The 17,089-nt window shown below is 40.2% G+C and overlaps 1 protein-coding gene across 6 annotated transcripts in view; it reads left to right on the forward strand.

Moving 5' to 3' along the window:
- PIK3CA (phosphatidylinositol-4,5-bisphosphate 3-kinase catalytic subunit alpha) overlaps positions 1-17,089 on the forward strand; it is an 80,213-nt gene continuing 63,124 nt past the window's right edge. For 4 of the 6 annotated variants that reach the window (XM_060171992.1, XM_060171991.1, XM_060171995.1 and 1 more), the window contains exon 1: positions 2-357. The gene's annotated coding sequence lies outside the window, so the exon portion shown is untranslated. Of the gene's footprint in view, positions 358-16,965; positions 17,031-17,089 lie in introns of those variants that run through there. The other 2 variants (XM_060171998.1, XM_060171993.1) reach the window with 2 other exon arrangements.

A 17,089-nucleotide genomic window follows, 5' to 3' on the forward strand; every position in this document is an offset into this window, starting at 1 on the left:
GACCAATAAAGTTTATTCTGGAAACAAAAGGAAAAAAAGGGGGGAGGGGGGGCGACAGAGAAAGGAGACGACGGGGGCGGGGGCCAGCGAGGAGAAGGGAGCGAGAAGGAGAAAGCGGCAGTTCCGGTGCCGCTGCCGCCGCCGCGGCCGCTGAGGTCTCGGGCTGCCGCCGCCGCCGCCGCCGCCGCGGCTGCTGGGGCTGGGGCCGCCGGCAAGGCAGGGCTCGGGCCCGGCCGGGCAGCTCCGGAGCGGCGGGGGAGAGGGGCCGGGAGGCGGGGGCCGTGCCGCCCGCCCTCCTCTCCCTCGGCGCCGGGACCCTATGCGGCCAGCGCCGCCGCGCCTGGAGGAGCCCGGAGAGTGAGTAGCGCGCGGATGGCGGGCGGGCGGACGGGCGGGCGCGGGGCCGGGGCTCTGCGGGCCGGGGCGGGGGCTGGCGGCCCGCGGCGGAGTTTGCCGGCTCTCGCCGCTCCCTCTACCCCCGGGCCACCGGCCTCTCCCCGATGCAGGGGCGACGGCTGGCTTCTCGGTTGTCCGCGGGCTGCCGCCGGGCTCCGCGCCTCCTTCCTTCTCCCATTTCTGGAGAAGGAAGGCTGGAGGCTGAGAAAGCGCGGCCGGGGCCCCGCACGCCCCCCGGGCTGGGCTGCGGGAAGGGGCGGGTCCCGGCGGCGGGCGGCCCCGGGGGGACTGTCACCCTCCCCCGGGGGGCTGTCACCCTCCCCCGGCCCCGCCGTTGCCGCCGCCGCCCGGGATTCGCTTTGCAGCGCGCCCGTCTCGGGGGCTCGCCGGCTGCACCGCGCCCCCTGCCCCTGCCCGCTCGGCGGGTCCTCTCCCACCCTTCCTCCGCTGCCTTGTTTTTTCCTTTCTTTTTTTTTTTTTCCGCCGCCACGATCAAACCGGGCGCGCGGGTGGAGGGCGGGGGGCTTTTCATTCATAGACCCGGGGGACATTGTCTCGAGGTGCGTGTGTGTCTCCCCCCCCTCCCCCCGGGTGTCGAGTCGGTGGCGGTGGTTTTGCACCCAGAATCGGGCGGTGTCAACCGGTAGGCTCGGGTGCCCCGAGACAGAGCGGCGGTCGGGGCTGGGTCGCTGACTTGGTATGGAAAAGCGGTTTCCTGAAGTGTCACCCGCGGTGGGCTGGGGGCTTGTTTACATAGTTATTTAAGGCGCCCCGGGAGCACCACCGGCACAGCCTTTCATACGCCGGAGTGGCGATTTCGTGTTGCTGGTGGAGCTTCTTCCTCATTCCTGCACTGCGCCTTTGTGCACAGGCAGGAGATGTTTTTTGTTTGTTTGTTTGTTTTGTTTTTGTGTGTGTTTTAATTATTATTATTTTCCTTTCTTTCCTTCTTTCTTTCTCTTTCCTTTTTTTCTCCAAGCTGATATTTAGAATTCTGGTTTCCGAGGCCAGGGGACCCCGGGGAAACTTGGGTGGGTGAGCAGCAGCACCCTTGTCGCTCCAGTCTGGAGACTGCTGCTGCCACGTTTGAACCGCTGCTGCCGGCCACACCGGCCACCCGTTTTCCAGCTAAACAGACTGGAGTCTCCGGATAGTTGCTGTTGGCACAGTGCACAATCTGTTTATGTCCTAGATTGCGTGCTCTAAGAAAAATCTGGAAAATGCCTAAAATGTTGTCTTGCTAATGTAATCTGGTTTCATCCAAACACTCTTCTTTCCTAGGGAGCTCCTGAAGCCAACTGCCTAGTAGGAATTTGTTCTTATCTCTATTCAAGTTTTAAGTGTCTTTTTTTTTTTTTTTTTAACTGAAACATTGGTTTCTGATTGACAGCACAGATTTCTGTCAAAACATCACATGCTCTGGAAAATTTTAATTATCAGATAAACTGTTCTGCAGTGTCATCAACTAAAACTGTCTGAAAAGGTCCTTGTGAGGGAGTCTGTATTTTAAGTTTCTCATCTTGTGCTGTTAGAATAACATAGCATCTCAACTTTAATTTTTTCAAAAGTTTCTTTTGCTTCCACCACTGCAAAGTAGAAGACTTTTCTATTCAAGTGAAAAATAGTTGTTTGAACGAAATGATAGCCCATCACAATAGTGATAGCATCATGGAAGAGGTAGCAAGAAAGTAAATGACTGTTAGCCTAATATTTAATCATTGACAATGAGTATAAAGTTTGAAAGTCATTCCCACTCAGTCTTGCTGAACCACATAAAAATGCATATCACTAGTTCTGTATTATCTTTACATTTTAACTAAATAGGATATAAAAGTACTAGAGTGGTGTCACTGATTGCGCTTACTGTATTTAAACTGTAATTGAAAGTTTGTTATATGAAAGTATTCTTTTGGGGATAGCTGTGTATAGAAGAGAGGCTGAAGACTGTGTATGGAGCAGAGCTTTTGGAGGTAGAGCTTCCTTCCTGTCAGGATAAGATTCTCTTCACCCTAAGTATCCCCCGCTTAAAAAAACTAAATTTATAAGAAAAGCATTGACATAGACAGTGTAAGGTGGGTAGATCATAGTAACTGTTCTTTGTTGTCTACTTTCTGTGTAGCTTTTTTTAATAGTACCCTTTACTAAGGATTTTTAAATGTCTGCTATTACCATATAGAGAACATATGCTCTGTTGATCTGTTTATTTGAAAAAGAACTCATTAAATTCCATTTGATGTCTTTAGGAACAAGAGCAGGATTAAAAGGATCAGGTCTCTGTTACTTTATTATCTTGAATTCCAAGCCAGGTGTGAGACTTTAAATGAAATGGTTTTTTTAAGCATCCTGTCTTAAGTGATTTCATCACTGATGAAAATAGTTATCTTAAAAATTGCCCAACTTAAGTCTTTGCATATGGCTTATATTTTATTAGCACAGTTATTAATTTGTTTTTCATAAATACTATGTGGAGCTACATTGTTAATAGACAAGTAGTACCACTGTCTCTGAGAAATGACATTTTAATGTAAGGTCAAACAGGTGTCATGTGATAGTCATTGAACGGAACCAGTATTTTCTGGCTCTTCACTGTATTGTGCTTGCTGCTGCAATGTTACACACACACACACACACACACACACACACACACACACGAGACAAATTTAATTACTTAAGACCATCTTTTCCTGATTTTGCACATGTGTGTATTTAATTACTCATGTAGCTTAGATAGTGAGTTTCAGTCCTGGCTACACATTAGAATTATTTCATTAGCTTTTTTTTTTTTTTTTTTAATTTTAATAGTGATGTCAAGGTCTCACTCCCAGAAAATTCGACTTAATTGTTCTGAGGAGGATCCCCAGGCATCTGTGTTTTGTCTTAAAGTTGTCCAGCTAATTCTAGTAGATAAGATTGTAAAGTTCTTTCACTGAAGGATCTGATTTATTTCTTCTCTTTCTAGGTTCATTTTTTTTTTCCCGAAGTCTTTACCTGCTCTATTGTACAAATATTTGCTTTTCCTGAAATGTTTGTGCTTGCCATACTTCTTCCCTAACTAGACCACTCTCCTTTTTTTTTTTTTTTAATTGTCTGTTTTGGGTTTGGGTTAGGGTGTCCCTGTTTCCTGTTCCCATAGCATCTTGTGCTCTCATAGCATTGACTCATTGCACTGAAAGTGCCCATTTTTCTGCATCCTCCACCAGGATGTAAATCTCTTAGACTGGCGAAACCTTCTCTTAAATACAGGAGGAATTTTATTGCCAAGCACAGTAGCCAGTACATAATAGGCACATATTGACTGGGTAAATAAATATATGGGCAACATAATACTCCTTAACACTATGTAATAACTTACAAACACCAATTAAGTTTCTTTATTCTTGGCAAATGCATTTCATATGTAACCACTGAAAATGTACATCCCACATAAGGATTTCATTTGGAGATAGTTATGTTGTAATTTATGTCAAAAGATAATGTCAAACATTCCCATGCCAGGCAAAAAATATATATATATCATTATTATACATAGAACTGCATTGGCTACTTGAATTCAAAGCCCAATCTCACCGTAAGTACTGTGCTTGTGTGCAAGTCTCAGTCTCATTGAGCCTCAGTTTTCTCAACTGTAACATAGAACTGCACTGGGCGTTCACATGGTGCTCAGTGATTGACCCTTAAAATCTTGGGAGTACTAAAGTCAATGACTTTGGAATCTAAGCGTTCTTGGCTCAAACCCTAATTTTTATTACATTTACTGGCAGAATTATTGTACTTTGAACAGATTGCCTAATCTATATGTTGGGAGTTATAACAAATTAAGATAAGGAAGATTCAAGAGAGTTTTGGGGCAGAAAAAAAAAGTTGCTTAATAGGTGTCCATATCCATTCTCCAGGAGTGTTTAGATCTCACAAGAGGATTTATGTGAGATACCAGGCACAGTTTCTCTAGTAAGTCCTATTTTATTCACTTTGCTACTACTAACACTACAAGTGGGACTAAGGAACAAAAATCACTGTGACCTTTAGTTTCATTTTCTTAGAATTCCGTTGTCAAAAACCAGGGTTTTGGTCAATCTGGGAAATAACTAAGCCTAGAAATTTGAACTGTAACAGTTTAGCAAGCACCCAGCTCTCAGTCATCCATAATACATAGTGTGGAAGAGAGAGGAGAGCCTAATCTATATAGGGTCTCCACAGGTTAAGCCAAATCAGACTTAATCATTCCTAAAGAAGGGGAGAAACAAAAGAGCAAGCAAACAGACAAGAACTAAAAGTGATGTCCAAAATAAGACACTTGGGGGAAGAAGCCTCTGTTGATCAAAGTTTAAAATTCAGGGATCAGTATTTAATAATTAAGAAAACAATAATGTACTACTTCACTCCTGTGAGAATGTCATACATACATCAGTAAAGGTAGCAGCAACAAATGCTGGAGAAGTTGTGGGGACAAAGGAACCCTCCTGCAATGCTGGTGGGAATGTCAGTTGATCCAACCCCTATAGAGAGCAGTCTGGAGAACTCTCAGAAGGCTAGATAGAAATGGACCTTCCCTATGACCCTGCAATTCCTCTTCTGGGGATATATCCTAAGGAACCAAAAACACCCACCCAAAAAGATGTGTGTATACTTATGTTCATAGCAGCACAATTTGTAGTAGCTAAAATCTGGAAGCAACCCAAATGTCCAACAACAGATGAGTGGCTGAGAAAGTTTTGGTATATATACATAATGGAATACTAACTGCTCAGAGCTTTTTTAAAAATGGTGATTTCACTTTCTTCACCTCTTGTATGGAGCTTGAAGGAATCATGTTAAGTGAGATAAGTCAGAAAGAGAATCATGAATATGGCATGATTTCACTCATAGAAAGAAGTTAAAAAATACTAATATGACATCAGCCTGCCTTCCCTGTGCAGGTGACCTCACCAATGTCCTGGAACTCCACCTCCCCAGAGTCCTAGTCTAGTAGGGAAAGGTAGAAACAGGATAGGGGTATGGATTGACCTGTGAATGCCCATGTCCAGCAGAGAAACAATTACAGAAGCCAGACCTCCAACCTTCTGCACCCCATAGAAATATTTAGTCCATACTCCCAGAGGGATAAAGAATAGGGAAGCTTCCAATGGAGGGGGTGGGATGTACCACTTTGGTGGTGGGAACTGTATGAATTATGCCCATCTTATCCCACAGTCTTGTCAATCATTAGTAAATCTCTAATAATAAAAAAGAAATTGAAAGGAAAACACAAAGCAGAATTCGGACTGGGTTTGGTGTACTGCACAAAAGTAAAAGACTCTGGGGCCTTGGGGAGGGTTCAGGTCATGGAACATGATGGCAGAAGAGGACCTAGAGGGGGTTGAATTATTATGTGGAAAACTGAGAAATATTACACATGTACAAACTACTGTGTTTTGCTGTTGACTGTAAACCATTAATCCTCCAATAAAGAAAAAAAAATAGTAATTACCAGGAGAAAGGGACTATGCCTCTGATAAGGATCATTTCCAGAAGTTAGGATTATTCTCATGTGAAATTAGCATTTACAGGTGGCAGTTACCAGATTCAAATTTTTATTATTTTCTCTACTTGGGAACATTGTTACTTTTACATAGTTATCTTAGCCTTTATTTGGTAGTAGAGTAACCTTTACATAGTATAAGATCTCTCTAAAGTTTGTCATCCTTATTTTCATATCAATTTGACTTGTTGACATTTTTTACTTAAATTTTTGTTGAAAGTGAATTTTATTAACCATCTTTTTTTTGTGAGTAAATAGCAACAATTAATTTCATTCATACAAAATTTAAACAGTAGGAATACTAAACCAGTTCACAGTAATACAGAACTCCACGGTTCAATTAGAAGTCACAGAAAGTATGGCAGACAAGAAGCTAGGTCTTGGTTCATTTCCTATCTGTGCTGGGAATCAGGCAGTAGCACAGCAGGCTAAATGCAGGTGGCGCAAAGGGCAAAGACCAGTGTTAAGGATCCTGGTTCGAGCCCCTGGATCCCCACCTACAGGGGAGTTGTTTCACAAGTGGTGAAGCAGGTCTGCAGGTGTCTCTCTTTCTCTCTCCTCCTCTCTCTTCCCCACCATTTCTCTCTGTCCTATCCAACAATGACGACAACAATAATAACTACAACAGTAAAACAACAAGGGCAACAAGAGGGGATAAATAAATATTTTTTAAAAGAAAGAAACATTGTGCCATAATTTGTAATGCCTATTCTCTTCTCTACCAAAATTAGCATTATCCTGAAAAAAATATTGTCATCAGTATCAGATAATAGAGTTTGTTCTTACTACTGTTTTTGCCATTGCTATGGCTTCACCACTATGGGATTTTACACATATACTTATGTGAAGAGAGAGGAAGGCAGGAACCCAATACCAAGGTGCTGAATATTCCTCCAGTGTGATTATTGACCATCTTTTTAAGGGAAATGCTGTAATATTAAAACTGGGTTAGAGAAACTGATAGCTTAGAAAGTAAAAAAATAATTTGATAATAATGAGACAACATAAGTCTGAAGATCCACCTTAAGAGTTTGAGATTCATATCATTCTTAAAAGGTCATTCAACGTTAAATCTATCCAATATTTTATAGCTGTGCATCTTACATTTATTTAGTCTCTTATGTATGAATCATAAAGTTAAAGTGCTCCTATGGAGTGCTGTAAGTTTGTTATAAAAAATTGTGCCTTGACACTTTTTCTTTAAGATTAGTATTTCTTGATGTGAAACTGTTTTTAGTATGACTTACAGAACTCTAGTGGATGTCTGCAGGACTCAGTTTCAGCCCCAAACTGCTACATTGTACTTGTTTGTATGTGGTGAGAAGAGATAGGTCTGTGTATTCTAAGTTGACATGTATAACACTTTGCAGTTTTCTCCACATTGATACAACAAAAGTTGTAATATGTTGCTTTTAAGCAACTCAGATATAATGAGGCCATTTAAATGATCCCAAATTACACAAATTTAAAGGAAAAATGTATATACTGATCCTTACTTTATGCCTAATACCCGAATAATGTTTCATATTTGACATGAAATTCATTTCTTCTGTACCATTTTAGTAATTAGCTTCATAACTACATTGCACTCATTAAAAAAAAATTAAATTTCAGTGACTTTCTGTTATCCTTGTTGGAACTTCACTGCTTCGGGTCAACTTTTTTTTTTCTTCTCTTAAGTTTGTGCCCCTCCCTTTTGTTTATTTTATTTAATTTTTTCACTCTTAAATTCTATTTTATTTTAAACCAGAGCACTGCTCAACTCTGGATTATGGTGGTGCTAGGGATTGAACCTGGGACTTCAGAGCCATAGGCATGAGAGTCTTTTTACAGAACCATTATGCTATCTCCCCAGCCCTCTCCCTATATTTCTTTTTAAGATTTATTAATTTATTTATAGAAAGAGCCAGGGCATCACTGGCAGATGCAATCTAGAGCCTTACAACCGCATGCTTGCTAGTTGAATGCTCTTCTCTTCCACTTCCTGGACTCTGGGTCAGCTTTTTCAGATAGACACCACAGCTTTCTGTGCAGTAGTACTCTTATGCACCAGGGACAAAAGTAGGCACCCTTCTGAGTGAACTATCACACAGGCCCAAGTTTTAGTAATTCTTGACAGAGAATTAATTACAGGTGTTCCAAAGGAGTCTTTGTATGAGGACCAGCCTTGCCATTTGGATTAAATATGGAATTTTTACAAATCAGTAAGAATTGCAGGGATCAGGAAATAGCTTACCCATTAGATCATATGCCTTACCACAAGGCCTGGGTTTGTGCCCTGGCCCTGTGTGTGACATGGATGTCACAAGGGCAGCTCCATAGATGGTGGAGCAGTGTTGTGGTATCTTTCCTTTCGGTCTCTTCCTGCCTCTGCCTCTGCCTTCTTGCTTAAAAAAGAAAAAAAAAATTACAAGCTATGCTTATCTGGTATACTTCAGATTTTAAACACTAGTGAGTGAAAGAAACCAGTTTGGCGACAATGACCAAAACCAAAAAAGACAAAACAAACAAACGCAAAACTACATTTGAGTAGAATCATTCTGCTCTGGTCATCACTCTTGTACAACCTGCTTGGAATAAGCAAAGCTTTGAGAAGCACATCTCACAAAGAACATTAAAGCAATAGAATGGAGATCATTTAAGCATAAATCTTATATCAAGAGACCACCTTGTGTTCATTCTTGTATATACAGCATCTAGCATACAGCCTGGATAAATGACCAGTAAGCATTGCTACTTTTTCAGGAAAATCACTGTTGTAATTAAAATAGCTTTCTTCATCTTCCTATCAGTTAGTAGCTATCTGCTTTAGCTGAGAGGTACATTAAGTTGCCATGTGCCAGTCTTTGTTGATGATTTATCTCCAGTAGAGCTAGAGTGCATAAATACTATTATAAGTTGTTAACTAAACGCATGTTTCTCTTCATAGGTGGAAACATTTTTGACAAAGACCGATATAGGTCAGGAGAGGCAAGCTTTGTGCAATGGTGAAAATAGTATTGGATCAGGAATCTGCAAAGCACGTTTCTACCTTGAGCTACTAACTAGCTGTTTCTCCTGATGTCTTGCCCTTTAAGCACTTGTTTCTTCACCTGCAAAAATGCCTAAGCTTTGTTGTTGTTGTTGTTGTTTTAACAATTCTAGAAATTCAGTTTGATTCCTAGTATTTTTTGTTTGTTTGTTTGCCTCCAGGGTTATTTCTGGGGCTCATAGACCCACTGCACTTAGAGGTCATGTTTTTTTCTGTTGTTGCTGTTATTGTTGTTGCTGCTGCTGTTGTTGTTGTTGGATAGGACAGAGAGAAATTGAGAGAAGGGGAGAGAAAGATAAGACACCTGCAGACCTGCTTCACTGCTCCGTGAACCAACCCCCCTGCAGGGGGGGGCGTGATTCCTAGTATTTTAAAGTTTGTTTCTGATTTCAAGGAAGAGTAAATAAGCCACTCTCTAGAAGAAGGAAAGTATAACTCTTTTGTTTTCTTTTTTAAAAAAAATCTTTAATCATTTTATTACTGGATAGAGACAGAAAGAAATAGAGAGGGGAGGGGAAATAGAGAGGGAAAGAGACGGAGACACCTGCAACCCTGCTTCACCACTTGGGAAGCTAGCTTTCCCTCTGCAGGTGAGGGCCAGAGGCTTGAACCGGGTCCCTGCCCACAGTAATGTGTGCTGCGCTTAGCTAGGTGCGCCACTGCCTGCCCCCTTGTTATTTTCGGTAACTAGAAAAATTTTTTGTCTTCGTGTTTATAACTTTACACACATCTGAAACCCCTTAGTGTGAAATTCTTGTGAGAGAGAAAATCTGCCATTAGAAAAGAATGAATTCTAGTATCAATGTTTTTTTCTTTCTGTAGCTTCCTTTTCCCCCTCCCCCTCCCTCCTCCTCCTTCCTGAAACCTTCAGTGACTTGGGAAAATTAAACTTTGCAAGCATGGCCATTTTGGTTACTGGCACAGAGCAGTTAAGTGACTGACAGACACTGAGAGCAGATCATCATTACACATCAGTTGCCAAGGCTGAGAAAACCAGTGGAACTGTCACAGAAACCTTATGTGGCCCACTGGCCACCATCCTCAGTTGTTTAAGACTTCTAGGAAAATGTGTTCCACAATTTGTCTTAGTAATCTATCCTTCTAGATGGCTTTCAAAATATGTATCCTATTCTTAGAAGCAATTGAAAGCAGTGTAGAAAGGCTTTTCTTTCTTTCTTTTTTTTTTTTTAAGCTGTATCTTCTGTTGTACAAACAGTGCATGGAAAGGTAACAGAAGTCACCTTCTGTCTGTCCTTGATCAGAAAATAATGCATTTCTATAATTGATTTGTTGTTTCTATAAATATTCAAATTATCTTCAACATTTGATTTTTTTTTTTTAAGCAGTATGCACTGCTTGGGTAATGAAATATTTAGAGTTATTTTGAGTATGTACTCATTTTTCAACAAACTAAGCAGATTTCTCTGGCTTATTTTTCTTTGAAAGATTGTGTTTTTTCTAGAACCTCTCTGCTGAGCTTACTGAAGGTCTAGGCCTCAAAGTACTATTGTATACATTTTCCCCCATGTTAGGGTCTTAGAAACTGAAAAAACCTTGAGGGGATTCATGTGTGTCTGAGAGAAAGAGAAGTAAGTTGGTATTCTGCTAATATAAGTGTGTGTAACATGCTAGAAGTAAAGCAACATTAATGGGCACAGTTATGGGGCAGGGAACTGAAACTGCTTGTAAAGTCTAATCTGAAATCAAACCATACATAAGACAGGAAATTATTTTTTTCGAACTGTAATTTTTATACTTATTATAGCAACACCATTTTCCAGTTGTTCTCTTCTTTAAAAAAAATATTTATTGGATAGAAATAAAGAGAAATTGATAGAGAAGGGAGATACAGAAAGGGAGAGAGAGACACCTGCATCACTGCTTCAGCACTCATGAAGCTTCCCCTCTGCCCCGCAGGTGGTGACTGGGGGCTTGAACCTATGTCTTTGTGCATGGTGACATGTACACTAAACCAGGTGTACCACTGCCTGGTCCCTCAATTTGTTTTCCACATGAAGGTTTCCTCAAAATTCTAATGGTGTTTGTTACTTGCAACTTTGAAGTATTTATGAAATGCCTATAGATTTTTCTTTAATTCCTTCAGTCATATAGTTGAACATAAGTCTTTCAAAACAGTTCTGTACTTGATAATTTAAATAGTAGTAAAAACTACTACTATTAATTTAGAATGTTAGTAATTTCATACTGTGAAGACAGATTATTTTCGCTTCACAGATGACCAGTTTTCATCTTTCTTAGTGATATTGTGGGGCTTCACGTGTCCTCAGAATCTCTTTCAATAATTGTGACTATTTCTATGCAGTGGAAGCTAGATTTTTTTCTTTTCTGAAGTAATCACATGTTCACAGACACCACTAATGGACAGCTAAATGTATCATGAAATTATATTTACTATTGATTATAAATATAGAGACACACAAATGAGCACATTTTTCCAAACTAACAAGGGAACAAGTAAATCTGACAACATGAGAGTATTTGAAGTTGGAAAACTACTCGGCCATAAAATGATAGGCAACATATTTAATATTTAGGTTTTCCAGTTTTCCTATTCTTCCTATCATGAATATATATCGGAATGGTTCAGAGCATGCATTCTGGAGCCAGAGCAGATAGATTACCAGTGTTATTTGATTGAGGACAAGTTATTTAACCTGTCCGGTTAATTATTCTCTGAGTTAATATGCTCCCTCATTTTTTAAAATGGCAATAGCAGTATCTGCATTATAATATTATGGTGAAGATTCAATAGCTATCACACAAAAGCATTTAGAATAGTGCTTGGTATATAATGACTCAGTAAATATAAGTTCCTTGAGAGCATGCACCTATGCTGTCTTCATCAACAGAGTTGGGACTTTAACGTTATATAATGAATGGAATTCTCTCCATTCTGAGGAGAGTCTGCAGCACCTAGGTCTCGTTCTAATGAGCTTCTTGGCGTAATATTTCTTTAGCTCTGTTACACCTCTTTAGTTCATTGTGGCTTTTGGAATCTGAGTTCTATTTCATAACTAGTCCTAAAAGAAGTTAGCAATTTGATTTAGATTGATAGAAATGAGGGATTACTGGATAGAAAGTGCTTAATAGGGAGTCCCAGCGGTAGCGCAGTGGGTTAAGCACATGTGGCACGAAGTACAAGGACTGGCATAAGGATCCCGGTTCGAGCCCCCAGCTCCCCATCTGCAGGGGAGTCACTTCACAGGCGGTGAAGCAGGTCTGCAGGTGTCTATCTTTCCTCTGCCTCCCCCTCCTCTCTCCATTTCTTTCTGTCCTAACAACAACAACAATAACTACAACAACAATAAAAAACAAGGGCAATAAAAGGTAAAATAAATGTAAAAGAATTTTTTTAAAAAGGAAAGTATACATTAATTTTTTTTTTTTTTAAAGTGCTTAATAACTGGATTTTTCACATCTAAAACCGCTAGAATTTAGTATCTCGAGAGGGTTATGTACTATGAAGGAGATGGGTGGGGATACCCTATCACCGCTCATAATAGTAATTGTCACAGTACGTGACTGACTAAGTGTGGCATTGAAGTAAAGGAGTTGCTGCTACTACTACCACTACTGCTGCTTTCTCCTCCTCCTCCTCCCGCTCCCCTCACTCCATTGTACATAGCATTCATTGTCTTTCTTTTGCTTTTGATGAGAGAGAGAGAAAAAGGGAAAAAAGATGCTCACAGACCTGTTCCATCACTCATGAAGCTTCCCCCCTGCAGGTAGGGACCAGGGGCTTGAACTTGTGTCCTTGCACAAGGTAACACGTGTACTCTACTAGGTGAACTAGCACCTAGCCCTAACTATTTATTTTTTAAATGTCATTGCGTAACTGGGAGAAAAAATGTCCCTGACCTTCTAAATGTGCGTATATATTTGAGAGAGAGAGACAGAGACAGAACTTGAGAAGGGAGGGGAGATAGAGAGGGAAGGAGAACGAGCACCTGCAGCACTGCTTCACCACTTGGGATACTTCCTGAGTGAGGTGGGGACCAGGAGCTTGAACCTGGTTCTTGAGCACAGTGATGTTAGTGCTCAGCCAGGTATGCCACTCCCCGGCCCCCCTTACTAACATATATTTAAAGTTTAATGCCATGAATCTGGAGGAGGATGTTATGGTCTTTATGTGATACTTAAAGTATCTAAATATTACAGTCACACCCAGTGTTGAGCTTTTGCTTCTCTGGAGACAGAGTAAAGGTGCATTTGCTGTCACCTTGGCTCTTAGTATTTGTACTGCATGGTCTGTAGGCCCAGGAGAAATAGCTCAGCTGGTAAAGCATTAGACTTTTATGGCTGAGGTTCCTGGTTCAATCCCTGGTGAACCAGAGTAGTGCTCCAGACTGTTTTTCTCAGGTGAATCTCTCTCTCTCTCTCATATATATACTAAGTGGTCTGTAATACCAATCACCCAGTACTCAACCAAAGAAAGAACAATTTGCAGGTCTGCCAAGCCCAGTCCCCACCATGCTGGGGGAGACGTCAGTGCTTGCTGTCTTTCCCGTTGTGTATCAGAAAAAGGCAGCCCTGAGCAGTGAAGCTCCAATGATCAGAAACAGAAAGAGAGGAGGGAGGGAGGGAGGAAGGAAGGAAGGAAGGAAGGGGTAGTGAGTTGTTCTGGTGATGGAAGTGATAACTGGCGTCTCACACTTGCCCAGTAGTTTTATCGATTTCCAGTGTGGTCGGCAGATAGCTTAACAAACCATGTGCATATTCATGCATATGCATAATCCCATGACTTCTCTAATACTACATAGATTTTATATGTTGCATTTGTAATTTTACTGCATGGCTGTATGTATATTATATCTTTATATAAAACATACTTCCTTGTAAGTTGGTATACCCAAAACAAAATGGACACTGTAACTTAAGGGTATTTGAGATTTTTCAAGAAAAATCCTAGCTAGCAGCTTATTTTTTTAAGTATACTTATGGAGGCCAGGTGGTGGTGCTTCTAGTAGAATGTATACCTTACAGTGCACAAGGGACCCGGTTTCACCCCCTGATCCCTGCCTACAGGAGGGAAGCTTCACAAGCAGGAAAGCAGTACTGCAAGTATCTCTCCCTCTCGCTCCCCGTCTCCCCCACCCCTCTCAGTTTCTCTTTGTCTGTATTCAAAATAAATAAATAAGTAAATAATATTTAAATATATCTATTTATATACAATGTAATCATATTTTCTCAGTTCCAGTTTTGAAGGCACTTTTGAAACTCTTCTTCTTTCCTCAGGTGGATTACTGAAATCATCAGGACAACATGGAAGTAGAATATTAAAAATCTCAGCTATTTCACAGCAGCTGATCCTAACGTGACCACTATGTTTCCTGTTATTTATGCTTCTTTCCATTCTCCCATCTTTCATTCTATGTGTATATGAATCAGTGAGAGGAGACTCAAGCATATTAGGCAGTTTATATTCCATGATAATTCTGGAAGAGTTTCTGCTCTTTCTCCTAAAGAAATAAAAAGACTAGAAAATATAAAGAAAATAAGTCTACTTGTTATTTTACTTGTCTATGTAATAATATGCTTTTTATACAAATACCCACTTTTTTGAATGTACTACCCAATCTATGTGTGGAGTTAGAACTTCCCACTAAAGCCTTGGAAAGAGAATGGGGGGTGGGGAGGAAGAAGGATGGAGAAAGACAAGGAAGGAAAGAAGGAAGGAAAAGAGTCCCCTGAGCTGCCTGGTACCGTACTTTCTAAATGGCCAGAAGATGTGATTACCAAGCTAAGAAGATGTGATCTCTTTTCCACTGGAGAAGGAAAAAAGGGATAGAGCAAAATAGGACATTTGCGTGTAATTCTAGTTAAGGGCCAGAATAGCATCTAACCCGCACGCTAATTCTGTGACACTGAATAAACTACTTGCATGTTTGTTCTTCAAGTTTGAAAAGTTGCTACTGAATGGTTAGTGACTGAAAGAGATCGATTCCAGGGTGCTAAGTTCCAGAAAAGGGTTTGAGGTGAACTCGAAATAAAATTAGACCCAAAGTAATCCCTCAGTATATCGTCTGTTGTATGACTACTAAATAGAAATAAAATTTATTAAACTAGGACTGGGAGATAGCTGTCCTAGTAGAACACAAATAATAAATTTAATAAATTTTAATAAATTTATTTTAAATTTAATAAATTTTGCTGAGGAAATTATGCATTTCTCTACATATGCATATATCCCCTATTTCTCTTATATGCTTTATAAAACTTCATATCAAACCATCTTTGAATCATTAAAACATCTTCTATTTAGGGTTTGAGCCCCAGCACCATCTAGGAACACCATGGCACCAGAGGAAGTTCCATGACTGGTGGAGTGGTGCTATATTATGGTCTCTTTCCCTTATCTCTCTCTACATCTCTGTATATCTGAAAAAAAAAAAATATATATATATATATATATATCCTAAAATAACAGTTCATTGTGAAATACTGGAGAAGTAGCCATTGTAAAGTCTTGAAATCCATTACTACCATATTATTATATTATTATATAATGTTCTAGAAGTTCTGACTGGCTAGAATTAGAACTAAATACTAAAAAAGAATGAGCAGTAGCATTTAAAAAAAATTTTTTTTCCCTTTTGTTGCCCTTGTTGTCTTTTTTTATTGTTGTTGTAGTTATTATTGTTGTTGTTATTGATGTGGTTGTTATTGGATAGGACAGAGAGAAATGAAGAGAGGAGGGGAAGACAGACGGGGGAGAGAAAGATAGACACCTGCAGACCTGCTTCACCGCCTGTGAAGAGACTCCCCTGCAGGTGGGGAGCCGGGGGCTGGAACCCGGATCCTTACGCCGGTCCTTGCGCTTTGCGCCACCTGCGCTTAATCCACTGCGCTACCGCCCGACTCCCCCTAGCAGTAGCATTTTTATTTGATACTACATTCCTAAGAAAATCAAGTAAACTGAGAAATAATAGAATAAACATACAGACTAATAGGTGTGTCCTACTTTTACAATCAGTATTTCTCCTTCGTGTTAGCAGAAATTACTTAAAAAATGTAATAAAAATATTCACATTAATCACATAAAATACAAAATAGTATTAATGAAAATGTGCGAATCCATGTGAAGAACACTCAGAATTCTGCTGGTACACACAGGCAAGTGCTGAGTGGTGAAGCAGGAATACTGTTTCCTGAATAGGAAGTCCAACTAATGCAAATACCAAGATAATGTAAAGGTTTAGCATAATTGTAATTTTTTAAACTTCTTTTTTTTTTAAAAGATTTTATTTATTTATTAATGAGAAAAGAGGAGAAAGAAAGAGCCAGATATCACTCTGGTACATGTGCTGCTAGGGACTGAACTAAGGACCTCACGCTTGAGAGTCCAACACTCTACCCACTGCGCCACCTCCCAGACCACTAATTTTTTAAAAATGTCTTAATTGGGGGATTAATGATTTATAGTCAATAGTAAAATACAATAGTATGTACAGGCATAACATTTATTTTCTAAGTTTTCCACATAACAATTCAGCCCCCACTAGGGCTTCCTCTGCCATCATGTTCTCGGACCTGAGGCCACCCCCCCAGTCTTTTACTTTGGTGCAATACACTAACATAATTGTAATCTTAATGTTTAAGAAATTAATGTAATTATTACTCTTGCCCAACAGACTAAACAGGAAAAACTGAAATAACTTCTAAGTGAAAACTCCAAGATCAATGATAGAAAGCTAGCTCTGCCATCCTTTCAGATATCAAAACACACTTTAAGGTTGTAATAAATAAGAGTTGTATAAGCACTAGCATAAGCTTTGATCGTAAAATCGATAAATGGATATAGAGTTCCCAGAAGCAGATATTCTAGATACAGTAGAAGAGTCATCAGAAATTAGTAGAAAAAGGAATATATTTCAGTGTTTTTGTGTTTTATAATTTTTTAATATTTATTTTTCCTTTTGTTGCTCTTGCTTTATTGTTATTGTTGATGTTGTCATTGTTAGATAGGACAGAAAGAAATGGAGAAAGGAGGGAGAGATAGAGCGTGGAGAGAAACATAGACACCTTCAGACCTGCTTCACCGCCTGTCAAGCCACTCCCCTGCAGGTGGGAAGCCAGGGGCTCAAACCAGGATCCTTGTGCTTTGCTCCACTGTGCTACCGCCC

The sequence above is a fragment of the Erinaceus europaeus genome, chromosome 14 (genome assembly GCF_950295315.1).
Source record: "Erinaceus europaeus chromosome 14, mEriEur2.1, whole genome shotgun sequence".
In the NCBI taxonomy this organism is placed as follows: domain Eukaryota; kingdom Metazoa; phylum Chordata; class Mammalia; order Eulipotyphla; family Erinaceidae; genus Erinaceus; species Erinaceus europaeus.